At 43.6% G+C, this 24,315-nt stretch overlaps 1 long non-coding RNA gene across 1 annotated transcript; it reads right to left on the bottom strand.

Moving 5' to 3' along the window:
* Positions 1-16,387: 16,387 nt before the first annotated feature.
* LOC311123514 lies at positions 16,388-24,315 on the bottom strand. The gene is made up of 4 exons (XR_014612604.1): positions 24,238-24,315; positions 16,858-16,938; positions 16,627-16,699; positions 16,388-16,438 (listed from the first exon to the last, which is right to left on the bottom strand). It is a non-coding gene; the product is annotated as an uncharacterized lncRNA (long non-coding RNA).

Genomic DNA, 24,315 nt, shown 5'->3' with positions numbered 1-24,315 from the left:
CCGCCTAGTCTATGACAATATGCAAGTTGTGTTTGCCCAGTTAAAGGGGGACCCAGACTCACCCTGGTTCTTGAGGGTTGCAGACACTGAATAATTATCATTTGAAATAAATGGCACTTTTCAAGTCTTGACTAAAAATCTTTAATGAATATGAATTTAAATACAATTGACTTGAGGATCAGAGCAGGCAGGCTGACTGGCTTGCCCTGAAGGCCCTCTGCCTCTACCTCTGTGTGGTTAATCTCAGCCAAGAGGTTGTATGGGTTGTCTGTCTCTCTCTGGGTGTGAATCACTATCACTATGACCTCTCGCTCCGCCTGCCCGTTGGCCTGATTAGAAGGCTTCCCCTCTCATTCCTTGTTCACAGGAGCAGGGGTGATGGCATCCGGGGTAACCTCCTCCTCTCCTGTATCTAACCCATCTTTCTGGCTGTGAGTTCGACTGAGGTCACTCGTTCTCTCTCCCAGGGTGTTGGATAGTTTCTCCTCCTCTGTGTCTTGTGTATTTTCTACATTGTAGAATAATAGTGAAGACATCAAAACTATTAAATAACACATATGGCATCATGTAGTAACCCAAAACGTGTTACACATATCAAAATATATTTCAGATTTGAGATTCTTCAAAGTAGCCACCCTTTGCCTTGATCACAGCTTTGTACATACAGAATAATACGAAATGTTCTGAGACCAGGTTGCGCTTTCACCTCCCCCGGTAAGAGGGGAATAAGGCAACCTCAGAGTTACATTCAAGGATACTTTATTGACACACACGGATGAAATGGACATGGAAAGGTAGTGGAATGATAGTGGTCCTGTAATGGACAGATAACAGGGGTAATGAATATGCACAATAACTGAGAGCACAAGTAGAGCAACAACGCTATTAACAAAGGAAGGGCTGTATTAATGGCATAATGCTACCTGCGGAGTATTACACAACACAGTAAAACACAGAGAGGCAACTTACAATAGGCAATGGTAGTAAATATAAAGAACAACAAGTAAGAATGATATACATGTTACAAACTCACTTTGTGCACGTACACTATCCCACGGTATATCTGTGCATTCAAATTGTCATCGATAAATGCAATTGTGTTCATTGTCTGTAGCTTATGCCTGCCCATACCATAACCCCACTGCCACCATGGAGCATTCACAACGTTGACATCAGCCAACAGCTCGCCCATACGCTGCTTTACAAGTGGTCTGAAGTCGTGAGGCCAGTTAGAAGTACTGCCAAATTCTCTAAAGCCGCCTTGGCTTATGGTTGAGAAATTAACATAAACGTATCTGGCAACAGCTCTGGTGGATATTCCTGCAGTCCGTAAGCCAATTGCACGCTGCCTCAAAACTTGAAACATCTGTGCATTGTGTTGTGTGACAAAACTGCACATTTTAGAGTGGCATTTTATTATCCTCAGCACAAGGTGCACCTGTGTAATTATCATGCTGTTTAATCAGCTTCTTGATATGCCATATTTGTCAGGTGGATGGATTATCTTGGCAAAGGAGAAATGCTCGCTTACAGGGATGTAAACAAATTTGTGCACACAATTTGAGAAAAATAAGCTTTTTGTGCGAACAAAATATTTCACGCTTTTATTTCAGCTCATGAAACATGGGACCAACACTTTACATATTGCGTTAATATTTTTGTTCAGTGTAGTTATTAGGTTGGGAGAATGGGATCCTATCTGGGCTAGCTAAAGCCAACTTCATGGTTAGTAGTATGACAGAGAAAAAATAACAAGACAAATTTAAACATCACAAATCTGAGGGGGCAGGTGACCCTGTGCCCCCTTTGGGCATGACGTCTCTGCTATCAACCACATCATTCTGTCTCCGTGAATATTCAAAACAGACACATTCATTCAGGTCTGGTACAGTTCCTACCATATAGATCAGGGATGGACAATTCCTGTCCTTGGGGGCCGGAGTGGTGTCACACTTTTTCCGCACACTCTAGGAGCTCAGATGCAATAATTTAATAACCTAATAACCAAAGTTTCGACAGACAAGCTGTCTTCATCAGGGTATCCTGACGTTGGTTATTAAGTTATTAAATTATTGCATCTGAGCTCCTAGAGTGTGCGGCTCTCCTTTTCTTTTTCAAGTGTTCTACTCCGATAGCCAGCACCTCGCCTAAATAGGTGTGCGTTTCTTTCGCCTCCATATTAATCTGGTACTGGTCCTACCATATAGATCAGGCATGGACAATTCCAGTCCTTGGGGGTCGGAGTGGTGTCACACTTTTTCCCCATCCCTAGCAAACACAGCTGATTAAACTTATTGCATTCTAAACTGAAGCCCATGAGTACTTGATTATTAGAGTCAAATGTGTTAGCTGGGGCTGGGGAACAAGTGTAACACCAATCAGGTCCCGAGGACTGGAGTTGCCCATCCCTGATATAGATGCTCTGTTTGCACACATCGAGGGATGTGGTGACAGTGGAGACAAGGGAACACACATAAACAGCTTTGTCCTTTTAGAAGGTCGTCATAATCCTTACATAAATATGATGTGTATGCAAGAAATGCAGAGCCACTTCCAAAAACATATTGACAGAGTCTAGTATCTAGTAATCTAATCAATTAGTTTTCAACCCCTTTGTTATGGCAAGCCTAAATAATCTCAGGAGTAAAAATGTGCTTAACAAGTCACATAATCAGTTAGATGGACTCACTATGTGTGCAATAATAGTGATTTTCAAACGACTACATAATCTCTGTACCCCACACATACAATTATCTATAAGGTCCCTCAGTCCAGCAGTGAATTTGAAACATAGATTCAACCACAAAGACCAGGGAGGTTTTCCAATGCCTCGCAAAGTAGGGCACCTTTTGGTAGATGGGTACAATTAAAGCAGACATTGAATATTCCTTTGAGCATGGTGAAGGTATTAATTACGCTTTGGATGGTGTATTAATACACCCAGTCACTACAAAAATACAGGCGTCCTTCCTAACTCAGCTGCCGGAGAGGAAGGAAAACTATCAGGGATTTCACCATGAGGCCAATGGTGGCTTTAAAACAGTTAGAAAGTTTAATGGCTTTGATAGGAGAAAACTGAGGATGAATCATCAACATTGTAGTTACTCCACAATACTAACCTAATTGACAGAGTATGCACTCACTAACTGTAAGTCGCTCTGGATAAGAGCGTCTGCTAAATGACTAAAATGTAAATGTAAAAGAAGGAAACCTTACATGCATTGTGTTTGCAATAAGGCACTAAAGTAAAACTGCAAATAATGTGGCAAAGAAATTAACTTTATGTCCTGAATACAAAGTGTAATGTTTGGGGCAAATCCAACACAACACATCACTGAGTACCACTCTTCATATTTCCAAGCATGGTGGTGGCTGCATCATGTTATGGGTATGCATGTCATTGGCAAGGACTAGAGACTTTTTTAGGATAAAAAGAAACAGAATAGAGCTAAGTACAGTCAGAATCCTAGAGGAAAACCTGGTTCAGTCTGCTTTCCAACAGACACTGGGAGACAAATTCCCTCTTCAGCAGGACAATAACCTAAAACACAAGGCCAAATATTCACTGGAGTTGCTTACCAAGATGACATTGAATGTTCCTGAGTGGCTTAGTTACAGTTTTGACTTAATTCGGCTTGAAAACTTATGGCAAAAAAAAAAAATGGCTGTCTATATAATGTATATTGCATATATTTTACAATCCAGTTGTGCAAAGCTCTTGGAGACTTACCCAGAAAGACACAGCTTTAATCGACTCAGGGGTGTGAATACTTATATAAATGAGATATTTCTGTATTTCATTTCCAATACATTTGCAAAAATTTCAAAAACGTGTTTTCACTTTGTCATTATGGGGTATTGTATGTAGCTGCGTGAGAGAAAATATTATAATTGAATCCATTTTGAATTCAGGCTGTAAGAAAACAACATGTGGAATAAGTTAAGGGGTATGAATACTTTCTGAATGTACTGTATATCTGCAAGAAAATGATAAATATGTGAATGTTTGAAAGGGGGTCATATAAACATTGCCTTATTTATATTTTTACAGACAATATTAAGTGAATTCTGTCTGAAATAGTCATGCTATAATGGGCATAGTTTCTCAGACCAAATTTCCATTCTGGCTGAAACAAAGCAATCTGATCATGCTCCAGTCAAATACAGCTATAGGGAATGCCTATACATTGTCCAATCTCCTTCCACACATTGATTTCATTCTTCGCATCTTTATTCAGAAACAAACAAACTTGAAATTAAGTGCTGTTTCAGTGTCTTGTTGCAGGTTGTGCAATGTTCAAAAGTGTGTGTGATATTAGCATTAACTTGTGTGTGTGGTGTCAAGTGTGGTTGGTCCTATGTATGCAAATAGCCGAGATTGGATATTTCAGCACCATGGACAGCAGCGACATTGGGATAGCGAGATCTGTAATTCAGCAACACATGACACTGGATAGCGGCTGTCTCAGGTGAACTTGGCATTGGGAAAATCCCATCTAATGGGAAACGAGGCATAGGAGGCAAAAAGACTGAAGGAGAAGACTCCCACAGGAACTCTATGCTTAACTGTTCTGCCACATTCATTTCAAATGTTACATTTTTCGATTTGTAAATAAAAGGGAACACATCTGCAAATAATGTAAATTGACTTTTCTAACTACACTTTACAGCTTTAGTGTGTCTGTGCGTCATAGGTACAACTGCAAGCAATTCGCTTCTCAAATCCTTCTCAAATGTCTGTTTAATGTGAGAAACTAAATTAAAAACAACCGTTAGACTAATACAATGCGTACTGTCACAAATTATTACTATTCCCAACAAGACAACGAAGTGATGGTCTTTACCCACCATGGAGACTTATAAAGGCTACTTCCCCCCCACCAAAAGTTCCCACGCAGAGCGATGTTGTTTACTACATCATTATGCATATGTAGCGTGGTTCGTTCTGCGTTGTGTACTTTTAATTAGGACACTGCCACAACTGGAATTCTGATGGTTGGATAATTTTTATTCGACCTGCACACGAAGAGACAAAAAAATGATGTTAGCCCTTGGTGCAGCCACAGCTCTCGGGCACCTTGCTAGTTGAAGGTCAGGCAAAAGAGAACAGGTGCTGCATGCACACATTCAGTGCCTAACAACACACTATACAATACAAGTAAAATGATATTCAACATAATTCTGACAAAATAAATGACATACCTGTACACGAAGAGACAACACACAATAGGTTAGCCCTTGGTGCAGCCACAGCTCTCGGGCACCTGCGTGAGCACATAGAAACTCACTCAAACACTGACCCAAATACTCCCGAGTTACAATAGGTACCCAAATTAGCGAGCTTGGTGAAAGTTGTTAACATAAATCTTTATATTGTCTTTTACAATTAGGTGTATTTACAATATAGATATATAAAAATGTTTGTACACCAAAAAATTACATTAGCTATGCAGCTGTAATTAAATAAAAACCACATTGAATTAATATTATTATTATTATTATTATTAACTTATTAACATCCCCTCTTGACCTGGCCTAGTTGAACTGTCCTTGTGTGCAACTTGGTGCATAATCTAGGGGAACAACATCACACTACTACATTCACCCCTACTGTTTTACACTATATTATAAACACAAAACAAAACACATTACCTCGAAGGTAACAAAGCAAAGAAAGAAAAAAAACATTCCACACCCACAGGGCGACAGAGTAACCCAGTGTAGTCCCTTAATTCTAGACCCACAAATGGTCGATCAGCTGGAAAGCTATCCCGTGAAGGATTAGGAAAAATAAGAGGTAGCTAATCCCTTATTCAACCCTATACAAAAAATGCCAAATACATTTTATGCTGATGAACTACACACAAAGTTACATGAATTGTCAAAAATATTAGACAAACCCACAAATCACTCTAAGACCCACTTAGATTACCACATACACACAACAAAGAAAAGGTAGGCAATATCCTACCGTCACTGAGAAACCAAGAATTGTTTCATTTCCTGTGTAGACATAGTTTGGATTAGCCTATTCACTCGATTAATAAATCTACCTAGTCTAGTCCGAACACCCTCACCCAAAAACCTAGCAGGAATGTCACGGACAGCACCAACCGTGCTCAAAGGTCTAACCTCAGGTTGGGGAGTACTACAGATCAGCATATCCGGAGCCAGCACACTTTCAATTTCCGACTCAACACTAGTAGTGTCAGACGACTGATCAGAATCCTGGTAGATTGTCACAGATCAGACTGACAAAGCATCTTCAACCAAGTTAACAACATCAGGCACAGCACCATCCCAGCTGAGTGGAGTTTCACTATCAGAATTCTTGTAGGCTTTGGGGATCTCAGCCCCGAAACCTGAAGGATCTGGAGAAGGTCTGTATGGAGGAGCGGGCCAAAATCCCTGCTGCAGTGTGTGCAAACCTGGTCAAGACCTACAGGAAACGTATGATCTCTGTAATTGCAAACAAAGGTTTCTGTACCAAATAATAAGTTCTGCTTTTCTGATGTATCAAATACTTATGTCATGCAATAAAATGCAAATTAATTACTTAAAAATCATACAATGTGATTTTCTGGATTTTTGTTTTACATTTCGTCTCTCACAGTTGAAGTGTATGTATGATAAAAATTACAGACCTCTACATGCTTTGTAAGTAGGAAAACCTGCAAAATCGGCAGTGTATCAAATACTTGTTCTCCCCACTGTATGTACTGGATATCATTTTTATTTTACATTTTTAGTCATTTAGCAGACACTCTTATCCAGAGCGACTTACAGTTAGTGAGTGCATACATCATTTGTATTTTTCATACTGGCCCCCCGTGGGAATCGAACCCACAACCCTGGCGTTGCAAACGCCATGCTCTACCAACTGAGCAACATCCCTGCCGGCCATTCCCTCCCCTACCCTGGACAACGCTGGGCCAATTGTGCGGCGCCCCATGGGTCTCCCGGTCGCGGCCAGCTACGACAGAGCCTGGATTCGAACCAGAATCTCTAGTGGCACAGCTAGCACTGCGATGCAGTGCCTTAGACCACTGCGCCACTCAAAGGGTGCCAGCTTTGCAACCCATCTCTGCTCGCATGCATCGTCTCGGCTTTGTAAGAATATATTTGAGTGGATTGTTGTCGGTCCACACAGTAAACTTATGCCCTCGCAGCCAATGGCTGAATTTATCATGAATGGCCCATTTCATGGCTAGAAATTCCAGCCGGTGAGCAGGATACTTGGATTGTGCATGATTAAGAGATTTAATAGCAAAAGCTATCGGCCTGGCTATGTCCTTCCCATCTTGCACTTGTGATAGTACAGCTCCCAAACCACTAGTAGATGCATCCACGGAAAGTAGAAATGGCTGAGAAAAATCTGGATGAACCAGCAGTGCCTGGTCAACTAGTGCTGATTTCAAAGCTTCAAAAGCGAGTCGACATTCGGCAGTCCAGTCTGCAGCAGTGAGCCTGCGAGGGGGACCAGGCCTCTTAATAATTAATAATAATTGGTCATTTAGCAGACGCTCTTATCCAGAGCGCCTTACAGGAGCAATTAGGGTTAAGTGCCTTGCTCAAGGGCACATCGACAGATTTTTCACCTAGTCGGCTCGGGGATTAGAACCAGCGACCTTTCGGTTACTGGCACAACGCTCTTAACCACTAAGCTACCTGCCGCCCTGTATGTATGAACTTCCTACCCTTGCCTCTCCTAGGCTTCTTCTGACCTGTAGTTAGCTGAAACAATGGCCTAGCAACCATGGAACAATTCTCAATGTAGTGCTAATAGTATACTACCATACCAAGGAAAGAACCTATTTTGATAGGAGACGGTGTGACACCATCAGCTTCACTCTCAGCTTCACTCTCAGTCACATTCAAAATGGTTTGAACTTTAGCAGGGTCAGTGGCTACACCCTCCTGAGAAATGATGTGGCCCAAAAACTTTACAGACCTCCTCAGAAACTTGCACTTAGACGGAGACAGTTTAAGGTTGTGCTCCTGCAACCGCTGAAAAACCATCTCAAGTCTCTGCAGACTCTCTTCCTCCGTCTTAGCAAAAACCATCAGATCATCCAAGTAACAAAGGAGACTTAGAACGTTTTGGTCACCAAAGATGGTCAGCATCATTCTCATAAAAGTAGCCGGGCTGTTGCAGAGGCCCTGAGGTAACCGATTGTACTCGTGCAGACCTAAAGGGGAGGAAAAGGCAGTGTATGTCTTGTCCTCTTCATGCAGTGGCACGTTGTAATACCCTGACGTCAAATCCATTGTGCTGAAGAAGGCATTACCTCCCAGCGCGGCCAGTACATCAGCCTGATGAGGCAGGGGATGAGCATCCTTTACTGTGCGGGCATTTAATCACCTGAAGTCAGTACATAGGCGCAAGTCCCCATTCTTTTTCCATACCAGCACCAATGGTGAGGCATACTCGCTGCTGGATTTTCTGACGATTTCCTTTTCCTCCATATCATCCAGTGTTTCCCTGAGTTTTTGGTAATGAGCTGGAGACAGCCTACGATAAGGTCATCGAAATGGGCGGTCATCAGTCAGCCGTATGCGAAGGCAGAACTCCTTTGCCTCGCCACAATCTAGGCTATGTCTAGAGAACACTGTGTCATACTTCCCAATTAAGTTGACAAGTTTATCTTTCCAGAACTGTGAAACTGGACACTCCTCAACAGACAGGCCTTGAAGTCCAAGATTCCTCAGTGTACTGTTGCCATTATCTACACTGCCACCAACTGAACTCTTAGCTGTCAGACTGCCATGTGATCTGTCACATTGAGCCTTTGCCACATTCTGATGAGCTGCTTGCTGCTTGACATCATTAAAATACTCCAATGCAATGCAAGGGTACACATCCGCCACTTTAGCATTTCGTCTCAGGGTAACTGGCGATGTTGTTGGATTCACAATCTTCACAGGGAGCCATCCATCCCCCCACAGAGGCGTAACTACTCTCCCCACTAGTATGTGTCGATTCACACAACGAGACGTGCTGGGCTCGACAACAACAGTACTGCCCACAGAGAGTTTTGTCTTTGGCGGTAGGCGGCCCCACACCAGATGCTCACTCATGGGTTGGAGCGTTACTGCTCTCTTCAACTTAATGGTGCCCACTTTATCTGGGATGGAGTCTCCTCTCCATCTCTCCAGATTTGACATCACACTGGCTAGAGGAACCTGGTGTACCCGCCACCCGCCAGTAGCTGTCATTTGATTTGAACTGTCTAATCAGAGACTTCAACACATTAGTTCCCACAATGAGTTCATCAACCTGCCCATCAACAATAAGCACTGGGACTACATAACAGAAGCCATAAAGTTGAATTTTTAAGTCACACATGCCCACTGGGCTAGTTTGTTCCACCACAACCCACCAGGATGATGTCTGAAGGAGCTAGAAAGTTCCCCTCTACCACTCCTGCCTCCCTCAACCGAGGTACAATATCTGCGCGCAGAGTAGTAGCCATGGACTCACTATCTAACATCCCCTTCAGCTCAACTTTATCCTGTACTAGCACAGTGGTGTAAAACAAACTGTCATTCTGATTGTGTTCTGAAAAATGACTGTGTTGTTCTTGGGTACTGACTCGCAAAAGTAAGAATAAACAGATTGGATATCATCATCAGTGGAGGAAAAATAAGAATGCCCCACATTGCCCTCATTTAGCAGACGCTCTTATCCAGAGCGACTTACAGTTAGTGCATACGTTATTAATTTTTTTCATACCCCCAGTGGGAATCGAACCCACAACCCTGGCGTTGCAAACACCATGCTCTACGAACTGAGCCGGCCATTCCCTCCACTACCCTAGGCGACGCTGGTCCAATTGTGCGCCGCCCCATGGGTCTCCCGGTCGCGGCCAGCTACGACAGAGCCTGGATTCGAACCAGGATCTCTAGTGGCACAGCTAGCACTGCGATGTAGTGCCTTAGACCACTGCGCCACTCACAGACTGAGTATTGCTGACCAGAGCCTTCTCTAACAAAGTCAAAACTTTCTTTAATGTCCCACCCTCAGATACAGATGGTGCCTGGTCTGGTTCACGGCCACATTGAGAAAAAGATGACACATTAGGTCTTTTCACAGGACCCACTCCCTCCTGAGGGCAGTCAAAAACAGCAGCAACCTGCTGTGAAAGTTGTGTTCTACATGCTTTACGTTCCCTTAACAGTTCATCCAACCAATCCTGTACCTCACTGGCTGTCCAGTCACGAATGGGTTTGCTCTTGAACACTTGGGCCAACTCTTTATCAGGACAGTTGCGTACAAACATGACTGCCAACTCTGAGCACTGATTGGGTAAGGTCCTGCCCTCACTCACAAGGTACTGGTCGGCTGCCTCTGCAGCTTTGTTAAGCCTAATCCAGAAATCTATTGGACCCTCATTAGCATATGGTTTGATTGAATAGAAATCAGCTAATGGCATACCTGAGCAGACAGTATCCCCAAAGTGTTGCTTGAAAACACTGAACACCGCCTTAACATCTGTGACAACAAGGTTGTTACGCTTCCAGACTTTGGTCACATCCCGTGCCCTCCCCATGAGCCTAGACATCACCTCCCCAACATTCCCAGACCCAGTGTAACCCCTCTTCTCTAGGTAGACTTCCATTAACTCCTCCCACTCCAGGACAGAGTACTTATCTGAGCCATCACCCCTAAAAAGAGGTGGAGCACTAACATCTGACTTCACAACCAGATTCAGCTTGGACGCATCAATAAAGGTTGACCCACACTGCTCAGGCAGGGGAAACTGCTGGGGTTGGTGAGGGGGACGGGCAGGAGAAAGACTTGAAACCCCAGGCTGCAGTAAACTCGCTCTGATAGATTCTCCTATCTCTGAACCAATCTGCTTAATAAGGTCACTAAGCTGACTCGGAGGCATCCCATTATCACCGAGTACTGTGGATGATGGTACTTCAAAAGACAGAGGTGGGATACCCTGGTCAGGTGGGACAAACAGCCTACCCCTCCCAGTGCTTGCAAACTCAGGACTAGCAAACGCTCTACTCCCAGGAGCTGACTGTACAATTGGTGTAAATGGAAGGACACCCCTCCCTCTACCCACACTAAAATCCCCAGCATAACACGTCTTATGGATTTGAGAATCTTCCATGGCTCAACAGAGCACTAAAATACAATGTAATTTAGTGCATTCAAATACCAAAAAAAATAAATGCAATAAACAAATTCATCCAAAACATACAAATAAGCACGAATACCTGTATCTAATGAATATGCTACATTCACTTTCACTGTTTACAGTATATATTCACTTACAGTAAGCCATCAACAAATTCACATGCGCAGGTCGTGCACCTCATCCACATGCACAGCTCCGGCGGTCGGCTTGAGCTGACCAGTCGGCAGGTCACGTAATTAGGACACTGCCACAACTGGAATTCTGATGGTTGGATAATTTTTATTCGACCTGCACACGAAGAGACAACACACAATATGTTAGCTCTTGGTGCAGCCACAGCTCTCGGGCACCTTGCTAGTTGAAGGTCAGGCAAAAGAGAACAGGTGCTGCATGCACACATTCAGTGCCTAACAACACACTATACAATACAAGTAAAATGATATACAACATAATTCTGACAAAATAAATGACATACCTGTACACGAAGAGACAACACACAATAGCTTAGCCCTTGGTGCAGCCACAGCTCTCGGGCACCTGCGTGAGCACATAGAAACTCACTGTCTAATCAGAGACTTCAACACATTAGTTCCCACAATGAGTTCATCAACCTGCCCATCAACAATAAGCACTGGGACTACATAACAGAAGCCATAAAGTTGCATTTTTAAGTCACACATGCCCACTGGGCTAGTTTGTTCCCACCACAACCCACCAGGATGATGTCTGAAGGAGCTAGAAAGTTCCCCTCTACCACTCCTGCCTCCCTCAACCGAGGTACAATATCTGCGCGCAGAGTAGTAGCCATGGACTCACTATCTAACATCCCCTTCAGCTCAACTTTATCCTGTACTAGCACAGTGGTGTAAAACAAACTGTCATTCTGAGTAATTCTCATTGTGTTCTGAAAAATGACTGTGTTGTTCTTGGGGACTGACTCACAAAAGTAAGAATAAACAGATTGGATATCATCATCAGTGGAGGAAAAATAAGAATGCCCCACATTGCCCTCATTTAGCAGACGCTCTTATCCAGAGCGACTTACAGTTAGTGCATACGTTATAAAAAAATGTCATACCCCCCGTGGGAATCGAACCCACAACCCTGGCGTTGCAAACACCATGCTCTACGAACTGAGCCGGCCATTCCCTCCACTACCCTAGGCGACGCTGGTCCAATTGTGCGCCGCCCCATGGGTCTCCCGGTCGCGGCCGGCTACGACAGAGCCTGGATTCAAACCAGGATCTCCAGTCCCCCAGGACTGTGTTGTGTTACCTGCTTGACAATAGTATTGATGTCCCCCAGGAGAGCAGCAGCAGGTTGCACGTTGTTCCCCATCTCCTCAGCACACAGATCAACCTTGACATTGACCTTGACATAAATAACGTATGTGGAACGTTACTACAACATACCAGCAACGACACGACAGGAAGAGCGCCGTGCGTGACACATGTAACAGCAGCTGGAGGAGTGGCCAAACCTCAAGCTAAACACAACAGAAATAACCAGGCAGCACCACATAATGCTAAGGCTGACACACACACGTTCCCTTTTATAAACCGGGTGACTCGAGCCCTGAATGCTGATTGGCTGAAAGCTGTGGTATATCTGACCGTATAACATGGGTCACGTTGAGGGAGGAGGTCAGAGACCTGGCCGTGTGGTGCCAGGATAACAACCTCTCCCTCAACGTGACCAAGACAAAGGAGATGATTGTGGACTACAGGAAAAAAAAGAGGACTGAGCACGCCCCCATTCTCATCGACGGGGCTGTAGTGGAACAGGTTGAGAGCTTCAAGTTCCTTGGTGTCCACATCACCAACGAACTATCATGGTCCAAACACACCAAGACAGTCGTGAAGAGGGCACGACAAAGCCTATTCCCCCTCAGGAGATTGAAAAGATTTGGCATGGGTCCTCAGATCCTCAAAAAATTATACAGCTGCACCATCGAGAGCATCCTGACTGGTTGCATCACCGCCTGGTATGGCAACTGCTTGGCCTCCGACCGCAAGGCACTACAGAGGGTAGTGCGTACGGCCCAGTACATCACTGGGGCCAAGTTTCCTGCCATCCAGGACCTCTATACCAGGCGGTGTCAGAGGAAGGCCCTCAAAATTGTCAAAGACTCCAGCCACCCTAGTCATAGACTGTTCTCTCTGCTACCGCACGGCAAGCGGTACCGGAGTGCCAAGTCTAGGTCCAAAAGACTTCTCAACAGCTTCTACCCCCAAGCCTTAAGACTCCTGAACAGCTAATCATGGCTACCCGGACTATTTGCACTGCCCCCCCACCCCATCCTTTTACGCTGCTGCTACTCTGTTAATTATTTATGCATAGTCACTTTAACTCTACCCACATGTACATATTACTTCAACTACCTCAACTAGCCGGTGCCCCCGCACATTGACTCTGCACCGGTACCCCCCTGTATATATAGCCTCCCTACTCTTCTTTTATTTTACTTCTGCTCTTTTTTTCTCAACACTTTTTTTGTTGTTGTTTTATTTTTACTTTTTTGTTAAAAATAAATGCACTGTTGGTTAAGGGCTGTAAGTAAGCATTTCACTGTAATGTCTGCACCTGTTGTATTTCCGCGCATGTGGCCAATAAAATTTGATTTGATTTGATTTGAAATGTATTTTGACTGTTCGAATTACGTTGGTAACCAGTTTATAATAGCAATAAGGCACCTCTGGGGTTTGTGGTATAGGGCCAATATACCACGGCTAAGGGCTGTATCGAGGCACTCCGCGTTGCATCGTGCTTAAGAACAGCCCCTAGACGTGGTATATTGGCCATATACCACACCCCCTCGGGCCTTATTGCTTAAATATAGATGTACTGTACAGCACTAAGACAGCCATGACATTATTTGGAGAGACCACAAAGACTTATAGAGAAGCTATATAATTGATAGACTAAATCCAATAGACTGAGTCAAATACCTTTATACCTGGTTACAATGAAATGTAGTTCACTATGAAATGACCTGTGACTAGGGTTGCAAAATTACAGTTACTTTCCCAAAATTCCCAGAAATCCCTGTTGGAAGATTCCAGAAATCAGAACGGAATAAGAAGAAAATCCGAAAAAAAGAAGGAAAAAAAAGAAACCCTACTGGTGACCTTTGACCTAGCTGGATGACCTTTACTTGGGTGTCAAACCTGGGGGGAAGGCCAAAGTGCAGGATCCAGTTGAGTCTGGCACCAAGTAGGACCACAACATCAGACTGGAGCAGAGCTCTGCAGTCCCCACCAAGACCATAGAACCAGGAGGATAGGAAGAGGAGGAGGAGGAGGAAGAGAGGAGGAGGAGGATAGGAAGAGAGGAGGAGGAGGATAGGAAGAGAGGAGGAGGAGAGCAGGGACAAAACAAAATGTAATGAAAAGAGGCTAGTTATAGGAGTAGTGTAGTTGTTTGATTGACACCAGTTTACATTGACATGACCTGGCCAGGAGAGACTAGTTATAGATAGGGATTTCAGGAGTTTCGTGGTCCGTTCAAATGGTCAGGGAAATTATTGGTCCTACTTATACAGTCAATGGTCTGTACATGAATATGATGCCAGCTGAGAGAAGGAGAGGCTGACCTGGAGCGGGCAGCAGCAACACAGTTGGGGTGATCGTCAGGCAGCACCCCTTTACCCATGGGGGTGGGCAGGAAAGGCAGGTCACACCCCTCCACCAGCTCCTTCAGAGCCCCCTCTGCTCTTCCATGGGCTGCACCTGCAGAGGGACACAGACAGAGGGCACTGCCACACGGATTTCAACAGACTGGCCTTCACAACTGGGATGCATTCAGCTGAGCAAAACATTGTGCAACGTTCAGATAGAAATATAGCATGTAGAACGAACGTGCCTCTCGGACAGGTAGAATGAGAAATCATGTCAACAACATTTGTCGACTGAACGTGGCCCTATTTTCGACTGAACCGTGGTACATTTACATTTTAGTCATTTAGCTGACGCTCTTATCCAGAGCGACTTACATGAGCAATTAGGGTTAAGTGCCTTACTCAAGGGCACATCAACATATTTTTCACCTAGTCGGTTCGGGGATTAGAACCAGCGACCTTTCGGTTACTGGCACAACGCTCTTAACCACTAAGCTACTTGCCGCCCCGGCTGTGGTACAGTGCTATATGTGTTACAGTGCGTCTCACCTGGCTATTGATCTCTCCTGGACAGACGCACGTAACATAACTGGAAGTAGCGTCTGTCAACAGACTGGGATGTGACAACTTTGTTCCGGTACGCTGATTTTTCACCACTAATCATTTGGACAAATCACGATTTCGCAGGTACTCGCATCTTTTCAATTTCAGAAGGGGAGGGGACATTTGGCCCATAAACTTGCCTGAAACTTGCAGAGAGTTTCCGTTTAGGGGGGTGGAGAGTTCGCAAGTGGCATTAGTATCTTTCTCTTAACATCTCCCCAGACCTTAACCAAGTATCTGACGCAATTATGCAAGATTTTAGTTCTGTTTCCCCCAGATTATCTGGCTATTAAAAAAGCAATGCCTACATTTGCCAATGATGAGTAAAGTCCGTTTGGCTCCTTTCAGGACCGCCAGTGCTTCTGTGATCGCCATATGGTCAGCCATACTCACAGGAGGAGGTGGACTACAGGGCACCTCTCTGACAAAGGAAATAATAAATAATAGGTCAAACATTAAACATGTTACCTAGCAACTGTATTGCATATGTAAATACATCATGAAGGTCTATCGAGGCTTATTGCTATTCTCTGATGAGAATATTTTGATATAGTGCTATATTTTCTAAGTAATTTAATTTCTGGTTCACTTCAGACGTTAAAAGGTATAACAAAATAAAATAAAAATGACTACGGTGATGTGAATTCAGAGGTATACATATTCAACAGTAACGCATTAGTATACATTTTAAATGGATGAAAGACAGTGATGGCCACTAACCTGGCTCTGCTCCTGTCCAATTTAGCATTGACCATGTCCCCAGATATGTCTACGTATACAGCACCTGGACGTCCATACATGCTAGTGCGTGCTGCCTTAGACAGACCAAACACCCTTCCATTCAGATCAATTAAGGCTGTGCTGTGCTCTTATGAAGCAGTTAAGGTACCTTGCTAAGCTGGAAAATTAGAGGTCAGAAAACAGACAATTGCAGGTGATACCAAATGATATGAAGAGGACTACACAGAGGGAGTCAGAGTAGACTGTATACCTTCTCTACCACTGAGGAGATCATATCCAGACTGCTAGACCTAGCAGAGAACTTACTGTACAATCTGCATGCCTCCACCTGACAGAGAAAGAGGACCACAAATAACAAATGATTTCCTCTTTCAGCAATTAAACTGCTAGGGCCAGTTTCCCAGACAGAGATTCTCTATTGAGTTTGCTTTTTAGGTCATGACTAGGCTTAATCTGTGTCCCGGGATACCATCCCCTAATGTTCAATAGTCAGAAATGTCATGGTTGAATCGGTACCTGTGGAAACTCTTGAAACGCCCCAGTGGTCTCTTGGTTTTGATCAGAGGAGCCTCCAATAACAATCACAGGCCTACAGAGAGAGAGGTATCACACAATGACATCAACTGACAAGCTGAGATAGTTTGGAGTCCTCAGATCATTTTTTGCAGTGTGCGGATAGCATCCCTTCTTTTGAAAGGCCACTGAACATGAGTAGTAGGGTCTTCTGTTTGTGGAGTTCTAGCATACCAGCAGTTCATGTTAGCATTGGCCATTGCACCAAGTGAATGGATGAGTCCCGGTCCAGACACAACCAGACATGCACCTGGACTGGAGAGGAACAGACAGACAGAGGGAAAGACAGGAAGACAGGCAGACAGACACACAAAGGGTCAGACAGACAGGCAGACATAATTAGCAATGCAAAAAAGCTATGAAACTGACCCTCACACACTACACGCTCCTGTAGTCTATGTAAGGGTAGTTAATATCACATGATTTGGGGAGAGCTGGTTTAGTAATAAAAAGGTGGCTTAGGGCTTGTTCATTGCGCATTCCCACATACTTGATTCCTGAGGCTTGAGCTGCCATAGCTACTTCAATGACTGGAACACCAACTATTCCAAACATATATTCTACATTCTGTAGAGAGATACATGTAGATACAGTATATTTACATTTTTTAAAACATTTTTAGTCATTTAGCAGACGCTCTTATCCAGAGCGACTTACAGTTAGTGAGTGCATACATTTTCATTCTGAATTGTATATGAATTGTTACAATGTAGTTTAGATTTTCTTTGCATTGACACACACATTGGCATGCATCAACAAGGGTGTTAACACAGAGCTGCCAACTCTCACGCTTTCGCCGTGTGACACATGTTTTTGCCTGTTTTCACACGCACTCACGCCACACATCCAATTTCTCAAGCAAAAAAAATCGGCAGAGACTCGTTCGTTCCTTTTTTCAAACTCCCCGACGGTAGATGGCGCTGATGAGCGCCAATGAACCATATGTGCTGCACCCCGAAGTTAGCGACAGAAGAAGAGATACCATTGCCGTGAAAGTCAACATAAGATGAGCAGGTCACTAGCTTTTTTTTTTTTTTGTCATTTAGCAGACGCTCTTATCCAGAGCGACTTACAGGAGCAATTAGGGTTAAGTGCCTTGCTCAAGGGCACATCGACAGATTTTTCACCTAGTCGGCTCGGGGATTAGAACCAGCAACCTTTCGGTTACTGGCACAACGCTCTTACCCACTAAGCTACCTGCCGCCCTGAAGAAGTCTGATAAGAAGCTGAGCTGAGACTAGGTATGTAACAATGAAATGTCGTCCAATTGAATACTCACTCTCTTAAACTTTAAATCTTGAAATAAATTATTTGTTTGTGCGTGTGAACATGATTTAGTGTGGTGAATGTAAACTCAGCTGATTTCGAACAGGTAAGATGTATTCCAAAGAATTTAACATAAATACAGGAAATGTGTGCAATAGAAGTAGGTATGTTTTTGTAACTGAGAGTAGAGTTATTAAACCAACATGACCATTTTAATTGTTTAAGGTTTCAAAGATGTCCCGTAAGAGACCTTTGCCAGGACAAAAGCGAAACCTTTTATTTTATTTAAAGAACCAGCCAAGTGAGAAAAGACAGACAAACACACTGACAGAACAGCCAGAACGATTGATAGAAACGACAGGACAACAGACAGAGGAGCAACACAAAGGACAGAGAGAGCAGGAGACAGGACAGACTGACAAACAAGCAGAGGAGCAACAGACAGGACAGATTGACGCACATGCAGAGGAGCAACAGACAGGACAAATAGAACAACCAACAGGGCAGATGGAAGAAGACACAGAGGGACAGAAAGAAGAGACCCCCCCAATCCAACAGCAGGGCCAGAAGAGTCGTGCTCTGGCTGGAGCAGCAACATATAGATCCATTTTCAAAAATGAGTGGACCTCTTCATGGCCATTTATTACCAGAGGGAGCCTCAACATGCACTACTGGTGTGCAGTCTGCCGTATTGAAAACTCATGTTGCCACCAGGGTGTGACAGATGTAGTGCGCCATATAAAAAGCAAAAGGCCACCAAGATAAGCAACGAGCTCTCCTGTCCACAGCCACAATATCCCAATATGCAATGGCCGTTCCATCTGTTGGGGGTATGTCTGCACAAGAGGTTAAGGTATGATATGTGTAATGATTCTGTCAAGGTTCAATCAAGAGTTTTGTGTTCTAGTTGATCACGGTAAAGTCATGGTTGATAGTTTTGACTAATTTGTGGTTTGTATTTCAGTGTAGTACAGTCCAGTTTTCTTAATTTGAGATCTTAGTTGCTGAATGTGTTTTTTACCTGTGCCCTATTATCGCAGGCGTCTATTTTAAATAAACTATGGTATTTTGGGAGGATTAATAATTTTTTATTTCTTACAGACAAGAAGGGCTGAGGTCAAAATGACAGCTGGGTTGGTAGTTCACAACGTCCCCCTAGCCTTTGCGGACCACCTGGGGCCTCTCCTAAAATAATGTTTCGGAGATTCGAAGACAGCGCAGGAGTACAGGTGTGCCAGGACTAAGTCATCCTGCATTACCAATGAAGCACTCGCACCATATTTCACACAGGAGCTTGTGAAGGAGATGAAAAAAGCCCCGTATACCCTTGTTACGGATGGGTCGAATGACACTGGTATTTCACAAACTATTTGAGATTTTTCTCATCTGCAAAACATGTGCTTTGTGTATTTTTAAACATCTAATAACATGAACATCTGTATGATTCTAACTTGTCATTATAGGAGTGGAAAAGATGAACCCGCTTACTGTCCGGGTCTTCATGGGCAGCAAAGTTGTCCACCAGTTCTTAAATATGTGCACAACAAGTGGGAGGAGATGTGGGCCAGCAAGTGAGATCTTCACCAAAATTAACTCCACCATAGAGGAGCATGGCATCCCTTGGGAGAACTGCTTTGGTCTCTCAGTTTACAATGCAGCTGTGAACATTGGACCACGTAATTCCATTGCCTCTAGGGTGCTCCAGAAGCATTCCAACACCTATATTCATGGTTGTCCTTGTCATGTGGCACATAACACCGCCAAAGCTGCAGGAGTGGGATTTTTTAAAGATTTTTTAAAGTGAGTTAAGGCCTGATTTATCTTTACATGTAACTTTTTATTTGTATCCTAATTACATGCATTTACTGAATGCGTTACGATTGATTTATGCATTGCAGGTGTCCGGTTTTGATTTGGAGGATATGGTAGTGGACATCGGTTACTGGTTCAAGGGTAGCACAAATCGGAAAGGATACCTGTCAGGTATGCATGTTTGATACTATTAAGTGTAATACTGAAATGCTGAGCTGTAGAAAATATATGATATGGATTTAATGTCTAAAACAGAGTTTTGTGAGCTCCATGAAGCGGAGTACATGGAGGTCCTCCTGCATATCTCGGTCCGTTGGCTAAGCCTTGAACGTTGTGTGACCAGGATCCTGAGGCTGTATGAACCTCTGGCCAGCTACTACAAATCTGCTAGTATGGTCATCAATTTTCAATTTCATTATGCAGCAACTACATGGATTGTTAGTCACATACTTGTATTAATGACAACCTCTTGTTTTGTGTTATTTATTGATTGATTCAAGATGAAAATCAGGCCAGGTTCAAGAGACTTGTGCAGACATTCACTGTCCCCATGACAGAAGTGTACCTGCTGTTCTTCCAAGCCACCGTACCAACTTTCACTTCTTTCAACTTGCTGCTTCAGAGAGAGCAGTCATCAATATTTTTGTTACATGATGAGGTGGGATTGGATTTTGCAGTTTTTTTCCATTCTGTGTTTCTTGCTGATATCTGCAGGGGTCCTCTAAAACAGGTTTCACCTACTATTTTTGTAAATGTCTGTTATAGATGGTGAAATTCGTACGCAAGCTATGTTCCAAGTTTATGGTTCCAGCAGCTCTGCAGTGCCATGAGGAGCCTTGTGAAATTGCCTTTGAAGAAAAGGCAAACCATTTACCAGGTTAGTATTTGACTATTATTATGATCAAACACTGTGATATGTGATATTTAGCCTTGTACATTATACCGATATGCTGTATTGGGTTCACAACCAGGGCTAAAATTAACAGATTACTCGACGAGGGTGACATCACACCACAGCAGGTGGATTCATTCCATGAAGCTGTGTTGTGTTTCCTGACAAGTGCTGTGGACTATGCACTTAAGAAGCTGCCACTGGAAGAGCCACTGATCAAGCACGCACAATTTGTAGATGTACGGCAGAGGGCTGAAAGTGACATCGAAGATGTCCTGTACTTTGTTGAAAGGTTCGTTTTTTTTCTCTAATTATTGTCTTTCATCTTAGCTAAAATACCCTGTGTTTTATGATGAGATGTGTTCACTCCTAAACTGCACATGAGATATTCTTATGTGGCTTCTCCTCAAAGATGTGTATGAACTGCTGCTGGTTGATGACTATATACCTAAAACGTAACAACTTGTAACTCTACTTTCATAAATAGGTTTCCCCATCTCCTCCCATACCATTGGCCAGAGGAGCATGACCTTCTGGGTGAGGAGTTTCTAAATTATCAGACCATGCCAATGATATCCCTGCAGGACTAAACTGAAATGGAAAGCTTCTGGGCTGAAATGGCAACCCGGAAGCATAATGTAATTTTTTTTTCCTTTTTTGTCTTTTCTTTTGGCAGGTGTGGCTTGGCTACATCTGTTGCTTAAAATTGTTGCATGCATATATGTGTCATGCATGTTTCAAATTATGCATGTTTTTATCTGAACTTTGTTAATGGATCAACCTACAGTATATTCACAGTATTAATCAATAAAAAATCAAGGTATGTTTTTCCATTGTGTTTTGGTGCATTTTCCATAGGTGACAGGAGCCAAAGAATTCGAGAGGCTTGCTGCCGTCGCCAAGCTTGTCCTGGTGTTGCCCCATGCAAACGCAGATGCTGAGAGGGTGTTTTCAGTTGTGGGACTGAACAAAACCAAGAGAAGAAACAGCCTAGCATTGGATGGCACCCTGTCCTCAATAATGACCATAAAGATGGCCAATCTGGAGCCCTGCTTCAAATGGGAGCCCCCCTCCGATATCATCAAGGCCTCCAACAAGGCCACAGGCCAGTATAACCATGCCGACAGATCATAGACAAGAGGCCCATTTGAGATGAGCCAGGTCTGCGCAGAATCGATTACCAGCGATCACCGCCCAATGCATGCTGGTTAGATTTGTGTCCGACTTGATCCCGACTTTCTCTGACGTCATGCACACGCGGGCAACGATAACCTCATGAGATCAAGGCAGCCGCAGTTCTGAGATGCAGGCAGTGCAATTGCTTTTCACCGACTGCAGGACCCAGGCGGACCCAGGACAAAAACTCACTATGTTAACATATGCTATTCCACATAAACATCTAAATGTTTTTCTACAACAATATTAATAGTTAGCTATACCAGTGCAATGACCTATGGCACACTTTCACAACTTGTAGTGCTACATTCTCACTGCCAAGGACATGATCAGCGACTAATATATTCTTAGCAACACGGTTACACAGTATAACACTGTTTTATATAAATTGCACACACTTCACCTGAGCTTTTAGTGCCTCTGCAATGAGCTGAGCCCCAGTCACATCTTCCATTATTATTGTCGAGAAATCTGTTCAAAGTGCAAACGCGGTTAGCAATGCTTTCTTGGACTTGTTGTTCAGTAGCTTATAAATCGTGTTTAGATCTCTTGCAAATCATTAGTTTTTGTCTGCTTTCCAGCATGCATTACATGAGTAGCTTTTTCTTCTTCAGTGGGGTTTATAGACAGTTGGCATCCAACGTTATGGTGCATTACTGCCCCCTATTGTACAGAAGTGTGGACATGAGCCGTGCAATAGCAGTCATGAATATTTAATAAACTAGTAGCATTTTTCTTTTTTTATTGCAAGAAATACATAATAAGCCCTCATTATGTGTTTATAACTGCACTTAACTTAACACTTAACTCAATTAAGTCATTATGAGTGTATGACAGTATGAACCCCAGGGTTGTGGGTTCGATACCCACGGGGGGGCAGTATGAAAAAAAAATATATATATATATAAAAAAAGAATAAAAATAAAATAAACAAATAAAAGAATGTATGCACTCACTAACTGTAAGTCGCTCTGGATAAGAGCTTCTGCTAAATGACTAAAATGTAAAATGTAAATACTCCTGAGTGGCGCAGTGGTCACAACGCCAGGGTTGTGGGTTCGATTCCCACTGGGGGCCAGTATAAAAAAATATATATATATCTATGTATTCACTAACTGTAAGTCGCTCTGGATAAGAGCGTCTGCTAAATGACTAAAATGTAAATGTAAATGTAAATGACTTGAGTGTATGCATTATAGATATAGGCTTTTTTTTTTTTTTTTTTTTTGTCATTTAGCAGACGCTCTTATCCAGAGCGACTTACAGTTAGTGAATAAATATATATATGTATATATTTTTTTTTACTGGCCCCCCGTGGGAAACGAACCCACTCCCCTGGCGTTGCAAACGCCATGCTCTATCAACTGAGCTACATCCCTGCCGGCCATTCCCTCCCCTACCCTGGACGATGCTGGGCCAATTGTGCGCCGCCCATGAGTCTCCCGGTCGCGGCCGGCTGCGACAGAGCCTGGATTCATAGAAAGTGTTACAAATGTTCTCCTGTCATCTTATAGGAGATCCATTCATGGATTTAGTTATGGCTTGAGAATGTGACTGGTCTACGGAGTTCTCCTTTATGTCTGTCTTTGTATGTGACAACAACTTTTCTGTATTATGTGTATTTCCACAATCAATAATCATAAACGGTACTTCACTATGAATACTTTTGACTATGTGATTTGAAGTACTTTACCGTTATCTTGCACATACATGAAGACTACTATAGACAGAAATCAATGCAGTAATGTTTTATTAAATAAAGGCTCTGATTAAAATATAATATTAATAAAATCAGGCATTTGGCTAATTCTTCTTCCCTGAAGCTCCTCTGAATGGTTTGGAGATGGCTCTGGAGAGAGCGTGTAACACCCTGACTATGAGTGGGCGTTTACGGGACTGGGACTCCTGGGGAGCAGGGGCCGGTGTGGTTGTCAGGTCCTCCTTGGGAGGGGAAGTGGATGGAACCTCTGGAACCTCACACTCAGCATCTGTCATAAGAACATTTCATAATCAGAAAATGAATGTGTGTGTTTGTGTCTGTCCGTCTGCCTGCCTGTCCGTCTGCCTGCCTGTCCGTCTGCCTGCCTGCCTGTCTGTCTGTCTGCCTGCCCGTCCGTCTGCCTGTCCGTCTGTCTGCCTGTCTGTCTGTCTGCCTGTCTGCCTGCCTGTCCGTCTGCCTGCCTGTCCGTCTGCCTGTCTGCCTGTCTGTCTGTCTGTCTGTCTGTCTGTCTGTCTGTCTGTCTGCCTGCCTGTCCGTCTGCCTGCCTGCCTGCCTGCCTGTCTGTCTGTCTGCCTGCCTGTCCGTCTGCCTGTCTGTCCGTCGGTCTGCCTGTATCTGTTGTCACTGTTTTAACAAGCTTGTCATAGGGTGATACATCAATATGACATTATCGATGCTTATCACTTACCCTGTGAAATATGAGTCTCTCTGAGACGTTTGGTAGGCAGTGCATCCTGTTTAGGGTGGCTCTTCGGTTCCCCTTTTG

Source organism: Coregonus lavaretus, assembly GCF_964263955.1.
Source record: "Coregonus lavaretus genome assembly, contig: HAP1_SCAFFOLD_392, whole genome shotgun sequence".
In the NCBI taxonomy this organism is placed as follows: domain Eukaryota; kingdom Metazoa; phylum Chordata; class Actinopteri; order Salmoniformes; family Salmonidae; genus Coregonus; species Coregonus lavaretus.
The sequence above is the reverse complement of the archived record's forward strand: the minus strand, read 5'-3'. Positions and strand labels throughout refer to the sequence as shown.